Source organism: Castor canadensis, chromosome 14, assembly GCF_047511655.1.
Source record: "Castor canadensis chromosome 14, mCasCan1.hap1v2, whole genome shotgun sequence".
Taxonomy (NCBI): Eukaryota; Metazoa; Chordata; class Mammalia; order Rodentia; family Castoridae; genus Castor; species Castor canadensis.
In genome coordinates, this window is record NC_133399.1 from 76,493,046 (window position 1) to 76,519,837 (window position 26,792).

Below are 26,792 nucleotides of genomic sequence, written 5' to 3' on the forward strand. Positions count from 1 at the left end.
AGTATAAAAATATTTTGGTTGAAAAACCTCATTACTTTAAATTTTAAATTCTCTCACTTACCTCATAAGTTCTATGCAACCTTAAAATTTCTAACAAGACCTTTCTAAAAAGACTGGAAAATTCTTAGGTTTATTTACAAGAGACAAATCAGCATAGTGGAAAGTGGTAGAAACTGAGTTCAGTAAGTGAGAACATGACCTACTTCATACTAACATAAACCTCTAGTAATTAAACAGTGGATAAGTAGATCAATAACCTCTGCAGAGAGGTCAGCAATAAATTCAGATGTATAAATGTATTAGATTATAATAAAGATAGTAAATGAGTAGGAAAATGTCAGGACTAGAGTAGCAAATTACAGCTATACATTTGGAAAACAAGAATAATGTTAATTCACACCATACTCAGAAAAATATCTAAGTGTTTGAAAAGTAAAATTTTATACAGAGAAACTCTTAACAGTTTAAAAAAGACAAAAATACATATGCACTTATTATAATCTTGAGAAAGAGACAGTCTTCTAAAGTAACAACCATCACTTAGAAATCATGACTAAAAAAAATACATTGATAAATGTATAATAAAAGACTGACATAGACAGATAGGCAGATAAAGGATATCTGGTGCCCAAATCATGAAATATTATTTGGCCTTTAAAAGAAACAATAAAATCTTTCAGCGTGCAAAACCATGAATGATCCTGGAAGTCTAAGTGAAATAAATCAATTACAGAAGGACAAGTGCTACATGATTCCACTTAGATCCATTATCAAAAAACTCAAACTCATTGCAACAGAGAATTCAATAGTTATTGCTAGGGTTTAGGAGGCAGAGGAAACAGTTGCTTTTCTGTGAGGGTAAAGTTGTAGTTATGCTAGCTGAGTGGATTATGGAGATATGTTGTACAACATGGTGCCTACAGTTAAACGATATGATGTGCAATTCATTTGTCAAGAGAATGATCTCATGTTAAGTGTTCTTATCACAAAACGAAAATGGTGAGGGACATAAAGAAACTTTGGAAGGTATCGTGCAAATCTATTACCTTGATTGTAGTGATGGTAAACACAGAAATTTCATATCTCCAAATACATTAAATTGTACATATTAAATATGTGCAGTTCTTTGTATAATAATTATCTTAATAAAGCTGCATATATATGAAAAATTGCATCTTTCAATAATGTTAAGTAACAAACAATAGATCAGCAGAAGTTCTTTGAAATGTACATGACATGTGGTTTGAAGGTAAATAGATGCAAATGGAGGACATCATGTTAAGTGAAGTAAGCCAGGATCAGAAAGACAAAGGCCACATGTTTTCTCGCATACATTAAAGATAGATCCAAAAGATAAACATATGCACAAAAACAAACATATACAAACTCATATGTAGAAAATATTAGTAACAGTGGAACTATGCTATGGAACTTGGGGAAAGAGGGAAAAGAAAAGGGAATGATAGAACATCAGTAATATTACAAAACATAACATTTGTGAAGTAGAAGATATAAGGATATGATTGAAAGTTGTTGAAAAATGGGGAGTGGGGGGTAAATGGGTAAGGGAGAGTAATGGAAGGGGTTAAATGGACCAAAAGTATACCCATGGTGGGGATACATAGAGAAACCCCTTTGAACATCAACTTAAATATCAATCATTAAATAAAATCATTAATTAGGACTATAAAATAGGTACATTGTGTGTGGTGGGGTGCTAGTTGGAGGGGAAGGGTAAATGAAAGAAATTAAGATGAGGGTATATAGTTGATGGACTTCATATATGCAACAGAACAAAGAAACCTCTTGCAATTGCTTTAAGTGGGCCAGGGAAAAGGTTGACGGGGAGAGAGAATAGGGGTGATTTAACCAATGTACAATATAAGCCTCATCAGAATTGTCACTATGAATCCCCCTGCATAATAAAGATAACCTAATAAAAAAATTATTAAAAAGAAAAAGAAATGTGCATGACAGACAAAAAGTAAATATCAAAAAACAAGCTTTTACAAAAAAAAAAATACATAAACACAGATGTAACTCCCTGGAAAAGGCTAATATACGAACATAGACATATTTAAAGTATCTAACCTTGCTAGTAATTAGAAAGGCTAATTAAAATAATGAGAAATAGTTAGATTTTTTTTAATTTTCAGCTTGGCAAAACTTGAAGATTTATAGTACCTGTTGATACTGAGAATCACAAAACATGAACCATAATAGCAATTTGATCAAATGGAATTTGGAATATCAATTTTAAAAATTAACTTAAGAGTACCAAAAAAATCTGGAAGAAAATCTCAGGTTTATAGATGCTGGGGTAGGTTTTCAGGTTAGTTTCCTAAAAAAGAGAGATCCAATAGAAAGACAGACCATAACTAGGAAGATCAACCTCTAAATAAAACTTTAAAAGCACAAATCCACCACAGCAGGTATGTGGTTTCCTGCAGGGACATCACGCCATCCCACATCACTGCAACTGCCAGAGTTTTGCTGGTTTGTTTCTTTTGTTGTCATTGCTTTTATTTTTCCCTTTCCTCCTCTGTCCTGCCCTGAGTTGCCTCTAGCCCATGAAGATCACCAGGCATACCATCATCAACATGCATAGCACCGAGTGTAGAACAGGTCAGTTGCTGAACCATAGTGACAAAAACAGTGATCAACTTCTAACCTTCACTCCCACCTACACTAGAGTGATGAACCTGCACACTGTTTAGGTAATCTAGCTGCTTTCAGTCCTGAGGGCTACTCCCCAGGCCAGCTCAGCTTGCCAGAAGCTGAGTGCACCCCACCCCTTGCACTGCCAAAAAATGGTCCTAGTCAAGGGGATAGAAACAATATGACCACACCTTATTCCAGCAGCTGCCCTAATCCAGAGCCCACTCCCAGGTTCTCCTGGGCAATACAGGTGTGAGGGAGCACATTAGTAAATACAGCCAGAGAAGTGAAGACAAAAACCTGAGGACCAGAAATTGGAGGGGAGCATCCACTGTACTAAGCACAGAAGGAACTCACTCTTTTCCTCATGAAGGAAGAAATCTGGGCTTTAAATTTTTTTCCTTTTTGTTAAAGTTTGTCTATACCTCTTTTACTCTAAGTCTTTTTCTCATTACTTTTTAAATTAATTCCCCCTTTTTATTTTTATTTTCTTTTCTTTCTTCTCCATTTCTCCCTCACTTTCCCTATCTCTTCCTTACAAACCACTCAATAGTAGTTTATTCTATCACCTTCTTATTACTCCCATCCTTTCTGTGTTTCTGCAGTCCATGATAATAGCACCCTCCTCCATAACTGAACTACATCTTTATACACTAGAATCTCAAATCTGCAGTCTCCTCACCTCAGACCTCTTCTTCTCTCCCCTCAACCCACCTTCTAAATGACCTCTTCTCACATTTTCTCATTTTTACTACCTAAGTTTTGATCTCTTTGCAAACAGTTTTTACTTTTCCAATCCTCTTCTGTTTATAAATAATATTGCCAAAGTTTATATACATGTCAATACCTGTAAATTTACATTATATCCCCAGGTCAGTGGACAGAAATGATACAATAATGTACCCAATGACCAATCCTAACACAACACAGAAATTAAGTCAAGATAAAGACTTCTGGTGACTAAAACACCCAACCAAATAATCAAAATGATTGATGAGCAGAACTCAAAACAGAAGCAAGAGATATAGGAAAAGCCAGGGGATTATGACTTCTCAAAAGGTCAATAATCATACAACAAGGGACCTGATGGATAGCGAAGGGGATGAAACATCAATTTCCAAGCTCAAAATAATGATGATAAGGATGATTAAGCAGTTTAATAAGAATACTGAAATCATATCAACTATGATACATTGTAAGAACTTTCTTAAATGTCACATTGTACCCTCAATACAACAATAACAAAAAATTTTAAAAATCAGTTTGAAGAGGACATGCAAAAGCAAGTCAATGAAATCAAAGAGAATATGGATTAACAGCTCAAGGAATCACAAAAACAACTGAATGAACTCAAAGATACAAACATCTAAATGAAATAAAAGAAGATACAAAAAGATAATACAATATGTGAAAGAAGAATTTAACAAAGACATAGAAAGCCTCATAAAAAATTTTTTAAAAACCCAAACACAAACCCTGGAAAGAAAAACTCCTTAAATCAAATAAGAAGTAGAGTTGAAATCTATTCTAGATGAATGAAACAAGTGGAAGACAGAATCTCAGGACTAGAGGACAAAATATATATAATAGAATACAACAGGTGAATACTTAGAGAAAGGAAAAAAGAAATATGAAAGGACTATGCAAGAACTCTGTGACTCCATTAAAAGAACAAACCTATGAGTGATAGGCATTGAAGAAGAGGTGCAAACCAAAGGCATAGGAAACATAATCAAAAAATAATAGCACAGTACTTCCCAAATCTCAACAAAGAGACTCCCATCCAGGTACATAATGCCTCTAAGACACCAAACAGACATGGTTAAACCCAAACCTCTCCATGGAATGTTATACTTAAAACATTAAGCACAAAGAACAAGGAAAGAATATTGAAAGCTTAAAGAAAGAAATGTCAAATCACCTATAAAGGTAAATCCATCAGAATAATAGCAGATTTCTCAACAGAAACCTTAAAAGCAAGAAGGGCATAGAATTACAAATTTCAAGCATTGAAAGAAAATAATTTCCAACCTACCCAGCAAATCTATAATTCATAATTAAAGGAGAAATAAAAAACCTTCCATAATAAGCAAACTAAAACAATGTGACCACAAAACTAGAACTCTAGAAGACACTGAAAGGAATCTTACACAAAGAAGATGAAGATAAGCATAGCCATGAAAGGATGGGAATAATTAAATCTCATGAGATGAGCAGATAAGCAACTGCACACACAGACACCCCAAAAGCAATAAAATGGCAAGAATAACCACATACCTCTCAATATTAACACTGAATATTAATGATCTCAACTTCCCCATCAAAAGACTGGTGAGCAGATTTAAAAGAAAGACCCAACTCACGAATTTTTTGTTTATGAGAAACCTATCTCACTAGCCAAAACAAACCCTGGCTAAGGGTGAAAAGGTAGGAAAAGGTTTTTCAAGCAAATGGCCCCTGCAAACAGGCAGGAGTAACTATACTTATATCTGATAAAGTAGATTTCAAAAATAAATTAGAAGAAACAAAGAGGGGTCACTTCATACTAATACAATGAGCACTAAATCAAGAGGAAATAATAATTGTTAATTTATATGTACCTGATGTCAGCACATGAAACTTCATTAAACATACAATACTGATCTTAGAAGCACAGATAGACACTAACACAATGATAATTGGAGACTTTAACACTCCACAGTCACCAAAAGGCAGGTTATTCAGACCAAAAAAACCCCAACAAAGTTCAGAATTAAATGATACCATAGACCAAATGGAGATAGCAGACATCTACAGAGTATTTCATATAGCAGTAGCACAATACACATTCTTATCAGCAGCCTCTGGAACTTTTTCCCAAATAGATCATCTTTTAGGGCACAAAGCAAGTCTTAACAAATACAAGAAAACTGAAATAACTCCATGTATCTTGTCTGACCACAACAGAATACAACTAGAACTCAGCAACAAAAGAAAATGGAGAAAAAAAAATCAAATGCATGGAGTCCAGACACCACATTGCTACACAGACAGGTCATCAAAAAGATATGGTAGGAAATCAAAAGTTCCTGTAATCAAATGAAAACACAAACTACCAGAACCTATGCAATGCAACAAAGGCAGTGCTAAGGTGAAAGTTTGTATCTATGAGTGCCTATGTTAAAAGCAGAGAGACTTCAGATAAATGACCTAATACTGCATCTCAAACTCCTAGAGAAACAAAAATAAGCTATACCCCAAATCATCAAAAGGAGAGAGATAATTAAAATAAAGATCAAAATCAAGGAAATAGATACCAAAAAAATCTATACAAAGCATCAACAAAACAAAAGTATGTTCTTCAGAAAGATAAGCAAGAATGTTAAACCCTTCATGAATCTTGCTAAAAAAGGAGGGAAAAGAACCAAATTAATAAAATTAGAGATGAAAAAAGGGATATCTACACAAATACCAAGGAAATCCAGAGGATGATTAGGGAGTATTTCAATAAACTATATTCAAATAAATTGGAAAATCTACAAGAAATAGATAAATTTCTATATGCATATGACCAAACAAAATTGAACCAAGAGGCTACAAGCCAGCTAAATACATTTATAACAAATAATTAAGTTGAAGTAGCAATAAAGAACCTCCCCAAAAAGAAAAGCAGAGGAACCAATGGATTCAATGTTGAATTCTACCAGACCTTTAAAGAACTAGTACAAACACTCCTCAAACTTTTCAGTAAACTAGAAATGGAAGCAACACTACCACACTCATTCTATGAAGCCAGTAGTATACTCATCCCAAAACTGAACAAGGACATAACAAACAAGAGAATTATAGCCCAATCTCCTTAATAGACTGAGATGCAAAAATTCTCAATAAAATACTGGCAAACCAAATTCAACACCATATCAAAAAGATTATTCACCATGATCAAGTCAATTTTATTCCAGGGATTCAAGGATGGTCCAACATATGCAAATCAATAAATGTAATCCAGCATATAAATGGAAGCCACACAAAAATCACATGATCATCTCAATAGATGCAGAAAAAGCCTTTGGCAAAATTCAACATCCTTTTTTTGATAAAACTTCTGATAAACTAGAAATAGAAGAAATTTACCACAACATTATAAAGGCTATATATGACAAACCTACAGCCAATATCATACGAAATGGGGAAAAACTGAAACCATTTCCTCTAAAGTAAAGAATGAGACAAGGGTGTCCTGTCCACTCTCTCCACTCTTATTCAACATAGTTTTGGAATTCCTAGCTAAAAAAATAAGACAGGGAGAAGAAACATGAGGAATTCAAACAGGAAAGAGGGTTTAGACTGACTGAAGTACAATAAATTTACAGGTAAAATACCAAGGCAAACCCCACTGAACAATGAACAGACACTTAAACAATGAAGGACAGAAATGTAAAACAGGTCATGTTAAGGGGATGGATAAAAGAGAAGGGTAAAGAAGAGTGAATATGGTTGCTGTAGTTTCTGCACATGTATGAATATAGAACATTGAAACCCATCAAGGTCATTTTAAGAGGGGGGAGAATAATGGAGGAGATGAACCAAACCAGCATACCATGTACACATATACAGAAATGTCACAATGAAGCCCTTTGTACAATTATTACATACTAATAAAAATTTTGAAAAATAAAGAGAGAAGATCTATTAAAATGACAAATATGTCATTCCTTCAAATCACTAGTTCCAATTCTAGGAATTTATCTTACAGAAATCCTGGTATGGGTGCCCAGATAAGATCTGGACAAGCCTAAGATAGTCAATGAAGCATTGCTTACAGCTAAAAAACTGGGAACAACCTATTTTACCTATTCATAATAAGGAGTTTTAATGAACTATAGATATTTCCACACAGTATAATACTATTGTTCATTGAGGGAATGGAATGTTCTGATATGGAAAGCTCTTTAAGGTTTACTACATCAAAAAATATATATGTAAATTATGTACTGGTGGCTCACGCCTGTTATCCTAGCTACTTGGAAGGCTAAGATCAGGGAGATCTCTGTTTGAGGCCAGCCCAGACAAATATTTTGGGAGACCTTAGCTCCAAAATAACTAGAGCAAAATGGACTAGAGGTGTGGCTTGAAAGGTAGAGCACCTGCTTTGTAAGTTCAAAGCCCTGAGTTCAAATTCCAGTCATATCAAAGATGATGATAAATAGATGATAGATCAACAGATAGATAGATAATGTATGTATGACTTATACAATATGCTGCCCTGATTTAAATATGTCTTTGTTATGGAAACAGCCAAGATGCCCCAGCACTGACGAATGGATTAAGAAAATGTGGTATCTATACACAATGGAATTTTATGCAGCCATGAAGAAGAGCGAAATGTTATCATTCGCTGGTAAATGGATGGAATTGGAGAACATCATTCTGAGTGAGGTTAGCCTGGCTCAAAAGACCAAAAATCGTATGTTCTCCCTCATATGTGGACATTAGATCAAGGGCAAACACAACAAGGGGATTGGACTATGAGCACATGATAAAAGCAAGAGCACACAAGGGAGGGGTGAGGATAGGTAAGACACCTAAAAAACTAGCTAGCATTTGTTGCCCTTAATGCAGAGAAACTAAAGCAGATACCTTAAAGCAACTGAGGCCAATAGGAAAAGGGGAACAGGTACTAGAGAAAAGGTTAGATCAAAAAGAATTAACCTAGAAGGTAACACCCACGCACAGGAAATCAATGTGAGTCAATGCCCTGTATAGCTATCCTTATCTCAACCAGCAAAAACCCTTGTTCCTTCCTATTATTGCTTATACTCTCTCCACAACAAAATTAGAGATAAGGGCAAAATAGTTTCTGCTGGGTATTGAGGGGGGGGAGAGGGAGGGGGCGGAGTGGGTGGTAAGGGAGGGGGTGGGGGCAGGGGGGAGAAATGAACCAAGCCTTGTATGCACATATGAATAATAAAAGAAAAATGAAAAAAGAAAATAAATAAATAAATAAAAAATATGTCTTTGCATGTATCTACATGTACACATTAATCAATTTATTCTAAATATATTTATTTCAGTTACTAAGAAGAAAAACAGCAAATGAAATAAGCATACCATCCATTCTGCTCTCAAGACCTTACAATACAGAGAGCAAAAGGTAAGGTTGATGGCAAAAAGAAATAAAACAAAAATTATAATTATTTCACATAGTTTTATGAAGGACACAATAGTGTATTCTGATTGAAAATACCATGGGTTACATTGGCCAAACCCACTTCTGTCAGGTTGGCCAGAAATGGCCTCTGTTGGATGAGTTGACATTTAAATAGAAACAAGCATCAAAAGACCAGTTATTCAAAGACACAGGGTTCAAGATGAAAAGGAAAGTGACTGTGAGAGAAGCAACTGAAACAGAAACCAGGAAGGAAAAGTGGCAAAGTTATACATCAACTTCTAAGGACTGAAAGGTCATGCAGAAAAGGATGATGAGTCTTTACTTCTGAGGAAGAGCTTGAGCCCATGGGGATAAGGATACAGTTTGCACAGGAACATCATTATACTTAGTGAAATTCTTTACTACTTGAATCTTTCACTGAGAGAATGCATTCCTATATTAACTATGCTATCTAGATAATAATGACTGTCATTATCCTTTTAAATATAAGACAACTGGAGTTTAAGACAGAACTGGGAGATACATGGCTTATGATTATAGTCCAGTAGCTTAAATGTGGTTTTAAGATGCATCTGACTTTCTAGTGGTGTAAAGATAAAGAGTGATTTTTAACTTTCAGAACTTATTTCAGGGCCAAAAAACGGTGCTTTCTTGATGTCAGTTAGAAGTGTTGTGGTTTCCATACATGAAATGTTCCCCTTCTGTTAGAAGGCATGTAGAAATATGACTGGGATGTGACTATCTTATTAGTAGTCAGGTCTTGGTGTTTTTGTTTTCTACATTATCTGTATAGGCTATGGTGTCCCACTTTGGGTCAAAGGAATAATTATGCAACTAGAAATTTAGGTTAACATTGAAAGATGGCAAGGATAAATAATAAAATTCTAGCATTATAATTGACCTTAGAAGTGCTTCCAACTCTCTTTTTAGAGAAGAAAAACTGAGTCTCAAAGGTATGAAGTAACCTGTCCAAGATCATATAGCTAGATACAAACAAGTCAAGAGATAAACCCAGGATTGGAGATGTACCACGTCAGTATAGCTCTTGCCTAGCAGGCATCCACAAGGTCTTGGATTCAATCCCCAGTACAAGAAAGAAGAAAAGGAGTGAGGGGGGAGTGTGGGTGGGAGGGAGACTGAATGTTATGAATCAATACTGTATCTCATTTTCATACATAAAGATTGGTCTCTATTTCAAATGTAACTTACGGTACAGAGGATCAACATAGAGAAATCAATATTTCCAGTGTAAAAAGGACAGACTGTGCTGTTAACCTATGAAACACGTATTAGAGATTCTGAGAGCATACTCCTAAATTCTGAGGGAGATACCATCAACATCATCAACCTCCACCCTCTTGCATGGTATGCCACCAATCCCCTCTGGTGATCTAGTCAGAGACAGAATGCTGAGATAAGGGTAACAGCTCTTACCACACTATCAGAATTCATTTATTTCTCAATCCAAATCTGTGACCAAATGCTGGAGTAGGCAAAGAGGACAGAATCTATGGTGCTGCATTCAGTTGCACTGATGTGATGTGATTGAAGCAGAAACGGAGAGCCCCAAGTAAATGGACAGCCAAGGAAAAGGTCTTGGCGACAGGACACACAGTTTGGAAAACAATACAGAAGTTGAAACCTATGCAGTTGCTTTTTGCTGAATGGCTTCACGGTGGTCTGTAGTGCTTTTACAAAGTTTATGCATATAGCATACAACAGTGACACTGGTGATGGGGTCATCACCAGTGAGTAGTCAGTCTCATGCTCTAATTCAGAGGCTAAAATAGAAACATCATTTCTCACATTGCTCCTGTCACAGCTCTACCAAAGCTGGTAAAAAGATAGCTACCGGGTAAATAAATTTAAGACAGAAACATATTTTATTTGGGCCACATGTTTTTTCATTCGTTCATTCTCCATCCTACAAAGAAATATTGTCAACCACATGGCAGGTATTGTGATTGCCATACTTGCAAGTCAATAGAAACAACATAGGACAGTTATATGTGTCTTCACATGGTAAACGCATGGTTTAATAAAGGAGACAGAAACTCAAACGGGCAACAATACATGCGTGCAAGGCATTCATGATGAGGAAGTAAATCGTAGTTTACAGCAGGGAAATCTAACTCTTGTTGGTTTTTTGTTTCTTTGGTTTTTGGTTTTGGTTTTTTAGGGGGGTTGGTGTTTTATTTCACTTTGTTTTGTTTTAGAGGGGTGAGTAGAAGAGCTGTGGTGAAGAGGATAATGTTAAGGAAAATGTCTCAAACAAAACAGAGTAAGCACACAAGCCTGGAAGCTAGAAAAATAATGACACAGTCAGAAATAATAATACATTGTTATATGATACTTTTTAAATATGTCTAGGTCCATGATAATAATCACACAACTAAACTTTGTAAGCAATACACAAACATTACAATCTTCATTACTCAAGTACAGTTAGAGAATGCTTTTATATTTTTGCTTCAAAGAAGTGGGTCATCTAGAGTAGTGAGAGGACAAAGGTTTGTTCTGGCTTCAGACAGAATGTCCCAAGCTAAGAGAGTACACAAATGAAAAAGTTGCAGCCAAAACAAGAACTCCAAATCAGCTAAATGTGAATAACATCCAAACAAATATTTATGGAAAGTCTATTGTACACAAGGATTTGAGAGGGACAATCAGAAATCAGACATAAGATCTTAGAACTGAGTCAAAGTTAGCAAGAGCCCGCAGTAAAGAAATGGGGCTTTGTTAAATAGCATATTTACCCATTTGCCTTCTATATTCCACAGGTACCTTTAGAATGAATTTTTTAAATATATAACTGATTTACCTCCATGCTCCTATGTGCCAACCAATCAACAAATAATTAAGGATTTACCATGTGTCAGGTACATAGGTGCCAGGTGAGGGAACAAGAAGGGGTAAGGCATGCCCAGATCCTTCCATCTAAAACTGATACTTTTTTTTTTTTTGCTTGTTAAAGCAGTCAGACACTCATGCCAATGACTTTAAACATAGTGAGTGAGCCAAAAAGCTCCAGAATCGGTGGTAAAGAAATTACATAAATTAATTCAATGTCCACAGGACCTAATCTGGTCATTTGGGAAAATAAACAAACTTGCTTTTAATCAAAATCAAATTCCTCAGAGCACTTGAAAGTATTAACACAAAAAATGATAATACCACTCTTAATTCATTGTCTGTGTGAAATTCTCAGAAATTGGCTGTTTCCAATTTTCCTCTAAATTTCCTCATTTTGCATAAAAATGCTCAAGGGCAAGAAATTCTTTGTCTTGTCTTTCAGGCTCTCCTACTCAAGAATGTAAGTCTGAAAATTCCTGGGATGCCATTTTGACCACCCAATTCTGAAAATATATCTCCTTGACTGGTGAAAGTACAGATTTGACATCCCAAATCTCCAAGGTCATCTGTCTTCTTCAGTTCTAAAGGAAGAACTAACTTTACAACCAAGTCCGAGTGTTCCTTTTTTCCAGCTGTTAACATTTGTGGATTTGCCTTCCATTTGAATAATGCAAAGTTATTACAGCATCCCCTCTAGTAAGGACACTTGTAACTCTCCAACACCAACAGGCTAATGCCATATGACAACCACTACTGTAAAGGCATTACTCAGAACACCACATGAACTCAGTTAAATGAGGTGATGGAAACTGAAAGAAGTAAATCAAGATTAACAAAAAAGGATGGGAAAATGTTTGGAGAAAGTGAAACTAAAGTCACAAGTAATTCACCAAAGACTCTAAACTGTATAAAGGACCAGGCAAAGATATTAGTATAAGGTGAGCACAGGTTTCTGAATTGCTTATTTTAATTGTACAGTTTTTAAAAATCAATGAAAAAATAGATCCTGGATGCCCAATCACCATGAGATATTTAAAGACTCATGTGATTGAATTGTCTGAGACAGGGCAAAGCAGCAGTTTGCATACATTTTTTTTTCTACTTTGGCACCACACTCAGAGCCAGATCACTGCAACAAATGAACCAGCTTTGAATTTAGATTCTTGCTATATTAGTCTAATATGGTAAGGTATTTGACATTCTTTGATAATTCCCTTTAATTATTGCATCAACCAGTCATTTTCATAATTTTTTCTTATTTTATTTTCCCCATTCTTACATTCTCCTTTTTCTTTCACAAACTAGAGTATGGGGATAATTGGAAAGCATTCAGGATATAATAAGCACCAAGTTTTGCCCACCTTTCTATCACTTTAAAATTTTACTTAATTTTTTTTTTAACTTGTTCAGGCAGTCTAATACTGGTGCTAATGACTTTGAACATGGAGCAAGTAAGCCAAAAAGCTGGGTCTGAGGAGAATTCTGCTCCCAAATCAGTAGTAACACTTTTCTCCTTCCAGGCCAGTAGAGCCAAAGGTGGTGATTAGGGTCTGTACTTGCTGCAGTGTCCAGGACTAGCACTGGGCTCCATCATTCCATGACAAGAGAAATATCCCTGCCAGACTGTCCCAGATGGATGTTTGGCTGAGTTCACCCTCCACACCTACCCATAGTGTCTACCCGTTTTCCATGTCTGATTCTCCAGCTACTTTGGAAAGTCTATGAATTACCCAAGATCCTTCCAGTAAAATCCCTTTCTGAGTTAGTTTCTATTGCCAGAGTTGGTTTCTATTGCTGGCCACAGCAATAGATTTATTGGGAGATTTATTGGGCCCTCAGACTATTAGTGTGTTATTTCCTGGATAGTGTTAAATGGTGTCCTAAATTTATAACTTGCATGTATTTCTTAGGAACCCAAAATAAAAGGTAAAATATAGTTGGATTCATTATACTGCATAACTTGATCTCATTTGAACATCAGATTTTAGGTTGTCATAGAAATTCCATTTAACGACCCTGGAAAAATCCCCAAAGTTAAACACTGAAATAAAAAGAAGGCCCTTTTTAAGCTATTACATACCTGGGTGAGGTGGAAACTTATTGAATCAATTCAGTACAAATTCACTGGATCATCCACAAGTGGACCAATCCCAAAGGAAAATTTAGGTCTTCAGTGCTCTTTGACTAATTTTTCAGAACTTTTTGTTTTTTCATTAAATTTCTACCAAAGCAAATATAGTACCTGGAATAGACAGATATTCAGGAAATTCTCCTAATTTCAGTTGTTATTAATTGACATAAAGTAAAGAAATTTATGTCTCTTTCCAAAGCACTCCATTTAAATTAAGTTTATACAGCATAACAAATTTTGATACAAAAATTGAAAGTCACTTTATTGGCTTCAGTTAGGAATATACTCAGCTGTGTTTAGAAGAAAACCCTAGCACATGGGTTTAAAATGTAAGTGGTTTATGAAATACATGAAAAAGGAGCCTCAACTAGTCCTTATCGCAATAAGTCCATCATAATCTGAAAACCCTTCCAACCCCCGTCTTGCCATTTCTTTACATGTGGTTTGCCACCTCTATGGTCATGATTGCAAGACACCCTGCACGCGCTTCTTGTTATGATTTGTACCGGAAAGTCACCCAAAGGCTGTGGTTTTGATGCTTGGTCCCCAACTGGTAGATGTTAGGAATTTTAGGGGGTGGGGCCTAATTATAGGAAGTAGGTCACTGGGAGCATGTGTTTGAAGAGCATATTGGGACCCCTGCACCTTCCCTCCATCTCCCTTTCTGCTTCCTGGCTGCCACAAAGGAAGCAGCCTCCAACACACATGCTGCTGCCGCCATGATGCGCTGCCTTACCACAGGCCTAAAAGCAGTGGTGCCAGAAGACCATGGACTAAAATCTCTGAACAATGGACCAAAATAAGCCTTCCTTTTAAGTTGCTTACCTCAGATATTTTGTCACAGCAATGGAAAGCCGATGAACACACTTCTAAATACCACGTGTACATTCTAAGCAAGAAAACACTGTGCAGGGGTTGAAGGAAATAGCCTTTTCTTCACCTTATTGGAGAACTTATTTTTTAATGTGGAAAAAAATAAACCCTCCTTGGAAACGTCTGCCTTGCTCTTAGTCAGAACTGTGTCTATGATCACCATGAGCAAAAAATGAAGTTAAGAAATTCAAATATTTGCTTTCCAGTTCCATTGTACAGGAATACCAAAAATGAAGGAATTAAGATGAGTTTGAAATAAGTCAATCTATAGTATCTGTCATGATTCATAATGCAATCTTATTTTTATTTAAGTTAAGTGAACCCAATGACTCTAAGGCCTTATGGAATTATGGCCAGATTTGTGGTGTGCTTTTCTAGTGTTACTTATCTATTGCCACATAACAAAGTGCTTCAAATGTTAGAAGCTTAAAAGTGTAAATATTATGTCTTTGAGCTGGAATCCAGAGGTGGTTTAGCTGGTAGTCTTTACCTTCAGGTCTCTCTCAAGGCTGCGATCAAGGTGTCAGCAGAGACTGCAGTCTCAGCTAAAGGCTCAGTTGTGGAAGATGCACTTACAAGAAAATTCGCGTGATTATTGGCAGAATTCAGTTTCTCAGTGACTATTGGCCTCTTTCATTTCCTTGCTACATGAACCTCAGCTAACTTCCCTCAGGGAAAGTTAGCAAAAGAAGACAGAGAGAAAGAATTGGAGAGGAAGGGAAGAGAAGGAAAGGAGGAGGAGGAGACTAAAGAAGAAGAACAAAACTGAAAGCCCATTAGAAGACAGGCACTAGGCCCAGCCAATTCACAAAGGTGGGAGTACCAGGAGTCAGGGTTCATTGTAGAGCCATCTTGGAGGCTGTCTAACACACTGTCTATATAATTTGGCCTGAATTAAGTAGTATTATGAAAGTTATACTTGGGCTTTACTCTCAGTAACTCATATGTTACCTAACTATAGCTTGGATATACTGAGAAAAATCTGGTATTACAGCTGGAAACCAGCTGAAAAAAGATTTTTTTTCCTTAATTCTAAGCTCAATTCAGTTTTGCTGAAATATTCTTTGAAAAGCTACTAACAAGATTTAGCCTGGTCTCTGTACCAAATTCTAAATTGTAGAAATTACTGGATCTTTTGTCATTATGATTCCTGAGCAGTTTCAGAAATTCTGTTACTGTGAATAATGTCTTATATTTTATTATATTTTCAAGTTTGGTATTAAAAAATGCTATTGATTTCAGATTTCTATCCTGTATTAAACAACTTTGCTCAGTTTTATCATGGCTACATTGCTCTATTGATTTTACTTGGTTTTCTATTTAGAGAGTCCTATCATTTACAAATAAATGAGATTGTTGGTTACCTTCTTGATTTATGCATCTTTTTTCTTATCATTTTGCATTAACTAAGACCCTCAACGCTATGTTAAACATTTGCAGTAATAGGTGGTTCTTCTTTCCTTTTCTCATCTTTAAAGGCTATATACTGCTAGCTTTCCTGGTAGGAAAATATGATATTAAAATACCATCGAATTCCTTGGTGATAGAACAATAATGCAGCCATTTCATAAATTAGCGGCACCTCATGGAAAATGGAGCCATTCCCTCCCCTTAACAAAGTTTCCCACGCTCCCAAAAACAAGCTCCACTAAGCTCCACCTCCATCGGCGTATGCGCCAACCCCTTACCCTCCCTCTCCTATAAAAGGCCATGCCTGGCCTGAACTCCTTCCCTTTTGTCCTTTCTTCTTCCTGCACTACCTCGTACCTGCCATTAAACCCTGCCCTTGGACGTGAGTTTTCTTGTGAGTTTTCTTTGTGTGGCGTTTTTCCTAACACTTGGGAAACATTTATTTCATTGTTTTGTGTTTTAACACATTATTAGATTAAATTGAGTTTGGAAGATTTGTCTAAGATAGAGATTATCCTTTCCTTGAAAGTTTGGTAGAACTTACATTTAAAGTTACCTGGTGACATGGGCTGGGCTTATAGATCAATGGAAGAACACTTAGCATGTGCAAGACCCTGAGGTCATTCCCTAGCACTATAAAAATAAATTTTTATCATAATTAAAATGTAATCAAACACCTCTCCACCCCAAAGAAATCCTGTACCAGATAGATTTAAGCTAGAGTTCTTTTGGGAGGGCAGATCTCTGGTTATATTCCTTCCCTGGTGTTTATCTCATGCAGGTTTTATATTCAGTCCAGCAACAATTTTGGTATTTTACCCAGCAATTCATTAATTTCATTGAAATTTTTGAATTTTTACCCATTCTGTCATTCATGACATACTATTATAATATTCTGATCTCTATATTATGGACATTTATCTCTATATGTCTAAAAACTCTTTTTGTTATTAATCTATTTTTTATCATTTCTATTTTATATAGTTTAAGAGTTCATTCATAAATATTTATTATGTGCAGAAAAAATGAGTATCTGTTGGAGGGTAAAGTTCCATGTACATATGTTGATTTGAGCTTACTAATCAGAGTGGCTATTTTTACCCTTCTAAATTCTTCTTTTTATTTTTTGTCTTCTTGATCATTTTGCCTACTTGAAGGTGTGTTAACAACTCCAACTGCAATTGTTGGTTTGTCTACTTTTCTTCATAATTTATCTTTCTTCATCATCCAGGGAGATGCATATCTGTCTGGTTATTTTCTTTTTGATCTCTCTTTCTCAGTATATGTAATATTCATGTCATTTACTTATGTTGTTTAGCAGCTTAATTTTATTCCCATTATTAAAATTAATAATAAAATATTGATAATACTCTCATGTATTTTTAAGTTGTGGCTTTATCTTTCATTCTTTTGTTTTAAATAACTCTTATTATGTCTGTATTGTGGCATTTTACTTCCCTACCTGAGAATCTGGGATTTGATGTGCATCTCTAATCTATTTACATTCACTTTCTTTTTTAATTTTATTTTATCATTTTTGCATTTACTTACATATGTATACATTATTTGGGCCACTTCCCCTCTCACCCCCTTCCAGGCAGAACCTGTTCTGCCTTCTTGTTTTATGATTTTGTTGAAGAGAAAACATAAGAGATAATAAGAAAGACATATCATTTTTGCTAGTTGAGATAAAGATAGCTACACAGAGAGATTCCTAGCATTGCTTCCATGCACATGTGTACTACAACCTACATTGGTTCATCTCTACCAGACCTCTTCACTGCTTCCCTTTCCATAGTGACTTCTGCCAGGTTAAGATTACTGTATTTGCTCCTCTACAGCGGGCACATCAAACACTTTCAAGTTTTGGGTTTCCTTCCCTTTCCCTATTCCTCCTGTATGCATGTGACCCATGTCCAATAATATTACAGCATTTGTTTTAGGTCTATAATCTGCATATGAGGGAGAACATGTGACTTTTGGCCTTTTGAGCTACATTCACTTTAATTACTACACATTACAAATTTTTCTTATCATTGTATTTCATGTTTTCTATAAACCACCCGTTCTGCTTGTTCACTTTTTTCTCCCTTCCTGCTTTTGGTTAATCAGATCTTAAGATTTTCAGGGAGTTGCACTGTATAGTGGCATACTCATTAACTACATATGGCTATTCACATTTAAACTCACTAAAATTAAATACAATTAAATTTCAGGTCTCTGACCACACTAGCCACACTTTGCATTTTAATTCAATACAAATACATTATCTCCACCAAAACACGTCTGTTTATAAAGCACTGCTACACAAATAATCAGATACAATTTTTTCTTACCATTGCTAACTTTGTATACCTTAAATTTTGTTTTGGAACCATTTATTTTCCCTGTAGATCAATTTTCATAAATTATTTTCTACAATGTTTTATGTGTCTTTTCTTTGTATGTGTAGCTTAGAATTCCTTTATTTTATTCAACGTAATGTTTCTCTATGTACAAAATTCTAGATCTGAGTTTGTTCTCCTTCAACATTTAAAGAATATTATTTTAGTATTTTTGTGTTGCCCTTGAGAAGTTTGATGCTAATTAATGTTATTTTATAGTGAAAAGATATTTTTAATTGGATGCTTTTAGAATTTTGTCTTTGGTATCTTTAAATTAAATATAATGTGTCCAGATTCTGGATTTTCCTTTATCAATCTTGTCAGTTGCTCTTATGGGGTAATTTTGATCTGACTTTTCTAACTTTAATTCTCAACCATTATTTCAACAAAAACAAAAAACTTCTCTACTTCTTTTAGTTTTATCTAGTAGATCAAAGTTGACCTCTCCACTTCTATCCTCTATATTTTAGATCTTCTTAGATATGTTCTGTCTTTTATCCCTTTATTAGGCCTTCAGGGAAAATTTCCTAACTAGATCCTTTATCTTACTGCAATTAAATGTTTTATTCCTATCTCCATTTGATTCTTCTTCACTGATTATAACTGCTTCATACCTAAAGTATCCTCCCCTCCTCTCTGAATACATTTATCTTGTTTATTTCTTATTTTATCTAGACCATTAATTCAGCTCCCTCTGCTAAGGTCCTTTGGTGTCTGTTATTTTTTTAAGGGGCTGGTATCCTACTCAGAAATCTTTCCCTCTATTTCTACAAGCTCAAATTCTGCTAAGACTCTCAAGTAACTTACCTGGTAGTACTCAAGTAGGGATGAAAGCTTAGGCCACATCTGAGCTTTCTTCCTGGTATGTTTAGGAGGCATGGAAATGACTGAGAAGAGAGAGAAGAGCTTCTGTTATTGCAAATCTGAAACTCCCTATTCCTAACCTAAGTCCCATTAAACTTGCACTCATTCACTCCCCATTTCTTCTGCACATGCACTGTTCTTTCTGGGACCTACTTTCCTTGTTTGTAATTATCTTGTCTATTAGACAAGAAGAGGGCACCCTCTCCCCCACCATTGAGACCATGGTTATCAGGCTTCTGTCCAGCACTTTCCTTACCTGCCTCACCCAGTACTGGTCTAGGGCTACCGTGGTCCCCCTGGCAGGGCATGAGGAAAACAGTGATCTCCAAGGCAATGCAGGATGAAAAGATTAGGACAATCAGAATGCCATTCCCACAGGTCTCCTAGTTATAGCACTTGCATCTCTTCAGGTTTAAAGAGAAAATGATCCTGACACCCTTTATCACAAGAGTTGCTATACTGATTTAGTAACCAATCATATTCCTGGTGCTGGTATACAACTTTCTGGCTGAGTTAAGGGAAAGTGGTCCCTCTTCTATGCTAGTTCACTGCCTTGTTCAGAAGTCTCAGTTTATGAGTCAAAATTTTCACTGACCTGACTCAGACATGGCCACAGGCCCAAGTAAACAAAGAACAATGATGACTTAATGTGAAAAGTTTCCATGGAAAAAAGTTCTCCACAACTTGGTGAGAAAGTTACATGTCCCCATATACATCAAAGACTGGACCAGGGAAAAATCTCCAGTTGTAAAAAGCCTAAAATGGCTTATAAGTTCATAGCTTCTATTATCCTAGATTTTGAAAGCAAAAGTATTTGTAATTTTCCTCAAACTATTAGTATAGACATCTATGGCCCCTAAATAAAACATCTATATCCTTACCATCAATTTGGTAGAAATAAATTGCTGGCAATCGAAGACATAAGTAATAACTATGCTAATCTCATTAGCAAAGTTTTATACTTTTACTAATCAGTTTCAAAAGATCTTTAAGGGCTAGACACTTCAGAGTAGATTATTACACACATTTTTGGTAGCCACCTGAAAGCATCCTCTAAAGAAAATTAAAAAGCAGTTGTGACTTATCCAATGTCACCCAGGTAGTAAGTGTTGAAGAGGCTGAAATTCAGGTGGAATTTCTTTTATACTGCCTTCCTTGCATTTATGTTGTTTAAATGACTAAGATTCACAACCTAAAATAAGTAGAATTGCTCAGGAAATATTTACATCTATCAAAAATCTATCTTGTATGCACACCTGGAATCCATGTGCTTTGGCCTAATATGTTATTCATTTTTTTCCTTAAATTTTTTTTAACTCACAAATTATTTCAGAAACATATTGCTTCTCCATGGGTAAACGTGTTGGCTTCAGATGAAGTCATACAAACAGAGCACCTGATCTCTGTGGCTTCTCCTGTGTGGAGCTTTTCAGGAATATTTTATTTGAGCAATAAGTAAGTCTTTTCAATGCTTTAAGGATTAGAAAACAGACTTGAGTGAATCAAGTGAGTAGCTTTTCAAAGAATTATTTGTTCCTGGCCAATGCACTCGTATTTCGAATGGAGGAGTGGCTCAAGTGGTAGAGTGCCTGCTTTGTAAGCATAAAGCCCTGAGTTCAAACCCAGTTACCACAAAAAAAAAGATTTAAGCAAAATTAAACTGAGCTTACAATTTTAAAGATATTGTCTTAAACCAGTTTCCAACCATACCATCAGATTCTTATCAATATATCCATGTTATTGTCAGATAATAAATGCATTAGAGGAGTAGAGTCAAAGTATAAGTCACAAAATAATACTTAGTGAACCAAAAGAGATAAATAGAGTTACTTTTTATACTTATATATTAAGATGAGTACTTGTCCTCTAAAAAAATTGTACCTTAGAAAAGAGAAAATTGCCTTCTTCTGTGATCATGTAGAACCAGTTACCTTCAAGGATGTCAGCTCAATTACTTTATTATGAATAGCAAAATACAATTTGTGAAAGACAAATTCTACTGAAATGGCCTCAATCACTGCAAGTTGAGTAAATTTTGAAGGGTGAAGTCACCCCTCAGAATTTACTTAAAAAGAATTCAAATAAATGTAATCCGTACTCTTAGAAATAAATGAGCTCAACAAGTAAGCATTGCAAACATATATGTAAAGGATGAGTGAAAAAGTAATTCACAATGTTATGTGAATGAGCACTGACAGTGGGTAGGATTGTCAATGACAGCATTATACATAATTCAAAAACTATCTCTTTTCAAAAATAAGTGAACTACCACACAAAAAATATGACAAGAGATAGCTTAAAAAGTAGCTCTAAATAGAGTGTGGGATACTGCAATTCCAAGATGGCGGCTAGAGGTAGGAAGCAGAAAGTGACCCTCCTATAGTGAAATCTTGGAGAGATGCTGGAGACACACTTTGCAGGCATAATCACCGAGAAAAGGCATAACTTTGACTCCTCCACACCTCCAGCCGGCGCAGAGAATCTCCACTTCATGTTAAACGGAGAACCAAGGGGGGCGCCCCGGGGCCGCCAGTGGCCGGCACCCATATGGCTTGGGAAGACGCGGACCAGGTGAGCTTCGCGGTTCCGCGGTTCCCCCACAGACAAGCCTGGGCCAGAGCAGCATAGCCCCCTGGACAGACTGACCTCCACCCAGGAAAAAAAAACAGAAACTGAGTAATAAGCAATAAGAACAGTTAAGACACACTGGAAAGAGGGTGGGGCGCCCTGAGCGCTGAAGATTGGGGGGAAGGGAATCCTTCCCGGGACTGTAAATAAACAAGCCGGGCAGGCCGGAGAGCCTCTGGCGGGAGTGGGGTGCGCGCCCAGCAACCAGGAGCAGGGAAGCTTGTGAGAGGAGGGAAGACCCACTTCCCACGTGAACTGTAAACAAACATGGCGGCCGGCAGGAGCAGCAGCACAGCCCAGTAAGCAGGAGCAGGAAAGCTTCTTAAAGTGGCAGTGGGAGGAAAACTTCAGAGGAGATGGGGGAAGACCCACCTCCCACAAGAACTGTAAATAAACACGCAGGCCTGACAACGCGGGGGCAGTGTCACCTTTCCCAGTGCTTGGAAAGGGGAAAGCCTGTAGCAGAGGCTTCTGCACAGGAGAACTCTGAGCAAACTAAGCCTGTGGGACCAGGTGAGTGCTAAGCCCACCCCAGAGATCTGCATAAATAACACCGCCAGCTACAGGCTGAGAGCAGCAGGCAGGCAAGCCACAGTTGCAGATACCATTCTCAGAACTGTCTCCAGACGTTTTTTTTTTTCTTTTTCTCCCTACCTTTGATGAGAGAACAACAGAATTACACCTGCAAGTCGAAAAACTTACTGAAACTGTATTGCATTTGAACTGGGGACACTTGGTGGGGCTTTTTGTGTGTGTGTGTGTGTGTGTGTGTGTGTGTGTGTGTGAGTGTGTGGTTTTGTTCTACTTTATGCATCCCCTTTGATGAGACAACTACAGAACAACATCTGACGCAACAACTCCAGGACTGGAGATTGAGACGGACACCCAAATTATTAAGACTGAAACTGCATTGCATATAAACTTGGAAGTTTTTTTTTTTTAATTTTCTATTTTCCATTTTATTTTAATTCATTTTTATATATAGATATTACTTTCATTTACTTATTTTTAATTTTTTTATCTTTGATTTTCAATCCTCTCTCTGTCTCTCTAATGTCTGTTCAGCTTACTGTCCATTAGTACACTAACACTCCCTGTTTCTACCTTTGAAACTCTCTTGTCTGATACCTTGTTCTGCTTTCTCCCTCTTGTCTGTATATTTGTTTTCCCCTTTTCTTTAACTTCTTGCTTTCCATCTCAGCTCACCCTTCCATTCTAAATATTACCATTGTTATTATTACAAGCTAGAAAATACTTAATTGCACACAGTACAGGGACAGTAACAACACCAAGGACAATGACGGGAAGACAGAAAAAACAGGGAAACCAGTTTCCCCACAGCAAAAAATTAGTACAGGAACCAGAGGGGAATGAAGAGAACAGAAACTCAGATCCAGACTCCAACAAAATGAAGATAAACTATGCCAAAGGACCCAATGAAGCCCACAAGAATAATTTAAAAGAAGACATACTACAAGTACTCAATGAGAATTTTATAGAGATGATACTGGATAGGGTCAACCAAAATGTACAGGAGACACTCAAGAAATTCCAAGACAATAAAAATAGAGAATTTGAAAAATCAAAAGAAGAAATAAAGGAAACCATAGAAGCACTGTATAAACACCAAAGTGAAAGAGAGAACACAATGAATAAATGGATAAATGAACTCAGGACAAAAATAGACAATATTAAAGAAGAAAACTGCCAGGATATGGAAAACCTCAGAAAAAAGAACGAAACAGAACTGCAAAACAAAACGGAAGGCCAATCCAGCAGAATAGAACAAACAGAAGACAGAATCTCAGAACTTGAAGATGAAATGCTAATTAAAGGAAAAACCGAAGAACTATTAATTAAACAACTCAAGACCTGTGAAAAGAAAATGCAAGAACTCACTGACTCCATCAAAAGACCAAATTTGAGAATCATGGGCATCGAAGAAGGAGAAGAGGTGCAAGCGAAGGGAATGCGTAATATATTCAACAAAATAATAACGGAAAATTTCCCAAATCTAGAGAAAGATATTCCCATACAGATGCAACAGGCCTCCAGGACACCAAACAGACCAGATCAAAATAGAACTACTCCACGACATATCATCATTAAAACAACAAGTTCAGAAACTAAGGAAAGAATATTGAAGGCTGTAAGAGAGAAAAAACAAGTAACATACAAAGGTAAACCCATCAAAATCACAGCAGACTTCTCAACAGAAACATTAAAAGCAAGAAGAGCGTGGGGTGAGATCTTCCGGGCACTGAATGAAAATAACTTCAACCCCAGGATACTCTATCCAGCAAAGCTATCATTCAAAATAGATGGAGCAATAAAAGTCTTCCATGATAAGCAGAAACTAAAACAATATGTGACCACAAAGCCACCATTACAAAAGATTCTGCAAGGGATCCTGCACACAGAAAGTGACACCCAACTTAACCATGAAAAGGCAGGCAGCACCAAACCACAGGATAAGAAAAAGCAAGACAGTAGAGAGTAACATCAAGTTAGGTACACACAATCAAACCTTCAAACAACTAAGACAACTAAATGGCAGGAATCACCACATACCTATCAGTACTAACGCTTAATGTTAATGGACTTAATTCACCCATCAAAAGACACCGTTTGACAAAATGGATTGAAAAAGAAGATCCAACAATTTGTTGCTTACAGGAGACTCATCTCACCGACAGAAATAAGCATATGCTTAGGATAAAAGGCTGGAAGAAGATTTACCAAGCCAATGGCCCCCGAAAACAAGCAGGAGTAGCAATACTTATCTCTGACAAAGTAGACTTCAAACTACATTGATCAAACGAGATAAAGAAGGACATTCCATACTAATAAAAGGGGAAATAGACCAAAAGGAAATAATAATCATCAATCTGTACGCACCCAATGTCAACGCACCCAATTTCATCAAACATACCCTGAAAGACCTAAAAGCATATATAAACGCCAACACAGTGGTTGTGGGAGACTTTAACACTCCATTATCATCAAGAGATAGGTCATCCAAACAAAAACTCAATAAAGAAATCCAACATCTAAAATATGCAATAGATCAAGTGGACCTAGTAGATGTCTACAGAACATTTCATCCAACCTCTACACAATATACATTCTTCTCAGCAGCCCATGGAACCTTCTCCAAAATAGATCATATCCTAGGGCACAAAGCAAGCCTCAGCAAATATAAGAAAATAGAAATAATACCGTGCATACTATCTGACCACAATGCAGTAAAAGTAAAACTCAACAACAAAAGTAAAGACAAAAAACATGCAAACAGCTGGAAACTAAATAACTCATTACTTAATGAAGAATGGATCATCGATGCAATAAAAGAGGAAATTAAAAAGTTCCTGGAAGTCAATAAAAATGAAAACACAACCTACTGGAACCTATGGGACACAGCTAAGGCAGTCTTGAGAGGAAAGTTTATAGCCATGAGTGCATATATTAAAAAGATTGAAAGATCCCAAATCAATGACCTAATGATACATCTCAAACTCCTAGAAAAACAAGAACAAGCAAATCCCAAAACAAATAGAAGGGGAGAAATAATAAAAATAAGAGCTGAAATCAATGAAATAGAAACCAAGAAAACCATACAAAGAATTAATGAAACAAAAAGTTGGTTCTTTGAAAAAATAAACAAGATCGATAGACCCCTGGCAAACCTGACTAAAATGAGGAGAGAAAAAACCCAAATTAGTAGAATCAGGAATGCAAAAGGGGAGATAACAACAAACACCATGGAAGTCCAGGAAATCATCAGAGACTACTTTGAGAACCTATATTCAAATAAATTTGAAAATCTAAAAGAAATGGACAGATTTCTAGATACATATGATCATCCAAAACTGAACCACGAGGAAATTAATCACCTGAATAGACCTATAACACAAAATGAAATTGAAGCAGCAATCAAGAGTCTCCCCAAAAAGAAAAGCCAGGACCTGATGGATTCTCTGCTGAATTCTATCAGATCTTTAAAGAAGAACTGATACCAACCCTCCTTAAACTGTTCCATGAAATAGAAAGGGAAGAAAAACTGCTGAACACATTTTATGAAGCCAGTATTATACTTATCCCAAAACCAGGCAAAGACACCTCAAAAAAGGAGAACTATAGGCCAATCTCCTTAATGAACATTGACACAAAAATCCTCAACAAAATAATGGCAAACAAAATTCAATAACACATCAAAAAGATTATTCACCATGACCATGTAGGCTTCATCCCAGGGATGCAGGGGTGGTTCAACATATGAAAATCAATAAACGTAATAAACCACATTAACAGAAGCAAAGACAAAAACCACTTGATCATCTCAATAGATGCAGAAAAAGTCTTTGATAAGATCCAACATCATTTCATGATTAAAGCTCTAAGAAAACTAGGAATAGAAGGAAAGTACTTCAACATTATAAAAGCTATATATGACAAACCTACAGCCAGCATTATACTTAATGGAGAAAAACTGAAACTGTTCCCTCTAAAATCAGGAACCAGACAAGGAAGCCCACTATCTCCACTCCTATTCAACATAGTACTGGAATTCCTAGCCAGAGCAATTAGGCAAGAAGAAGGAATAAGAGGAATACAAATAGGTAAAGAAACTGTCAAAATATCCCTATTTGCAGACCACATGATCCTATACCTTAAAGACCCAAAAAACTCTACTCAGAAGCTTCTAGACATCATCAATAGCTATAGCAAGGTAGCAGGATATAAAATCAACATAGAAAAATCATTAGCATTTCTATACACTAACAATGAGCAAACGGAAAAAGAATGTATGAAAACAATTCCATTTACAATAGCCTCAAAC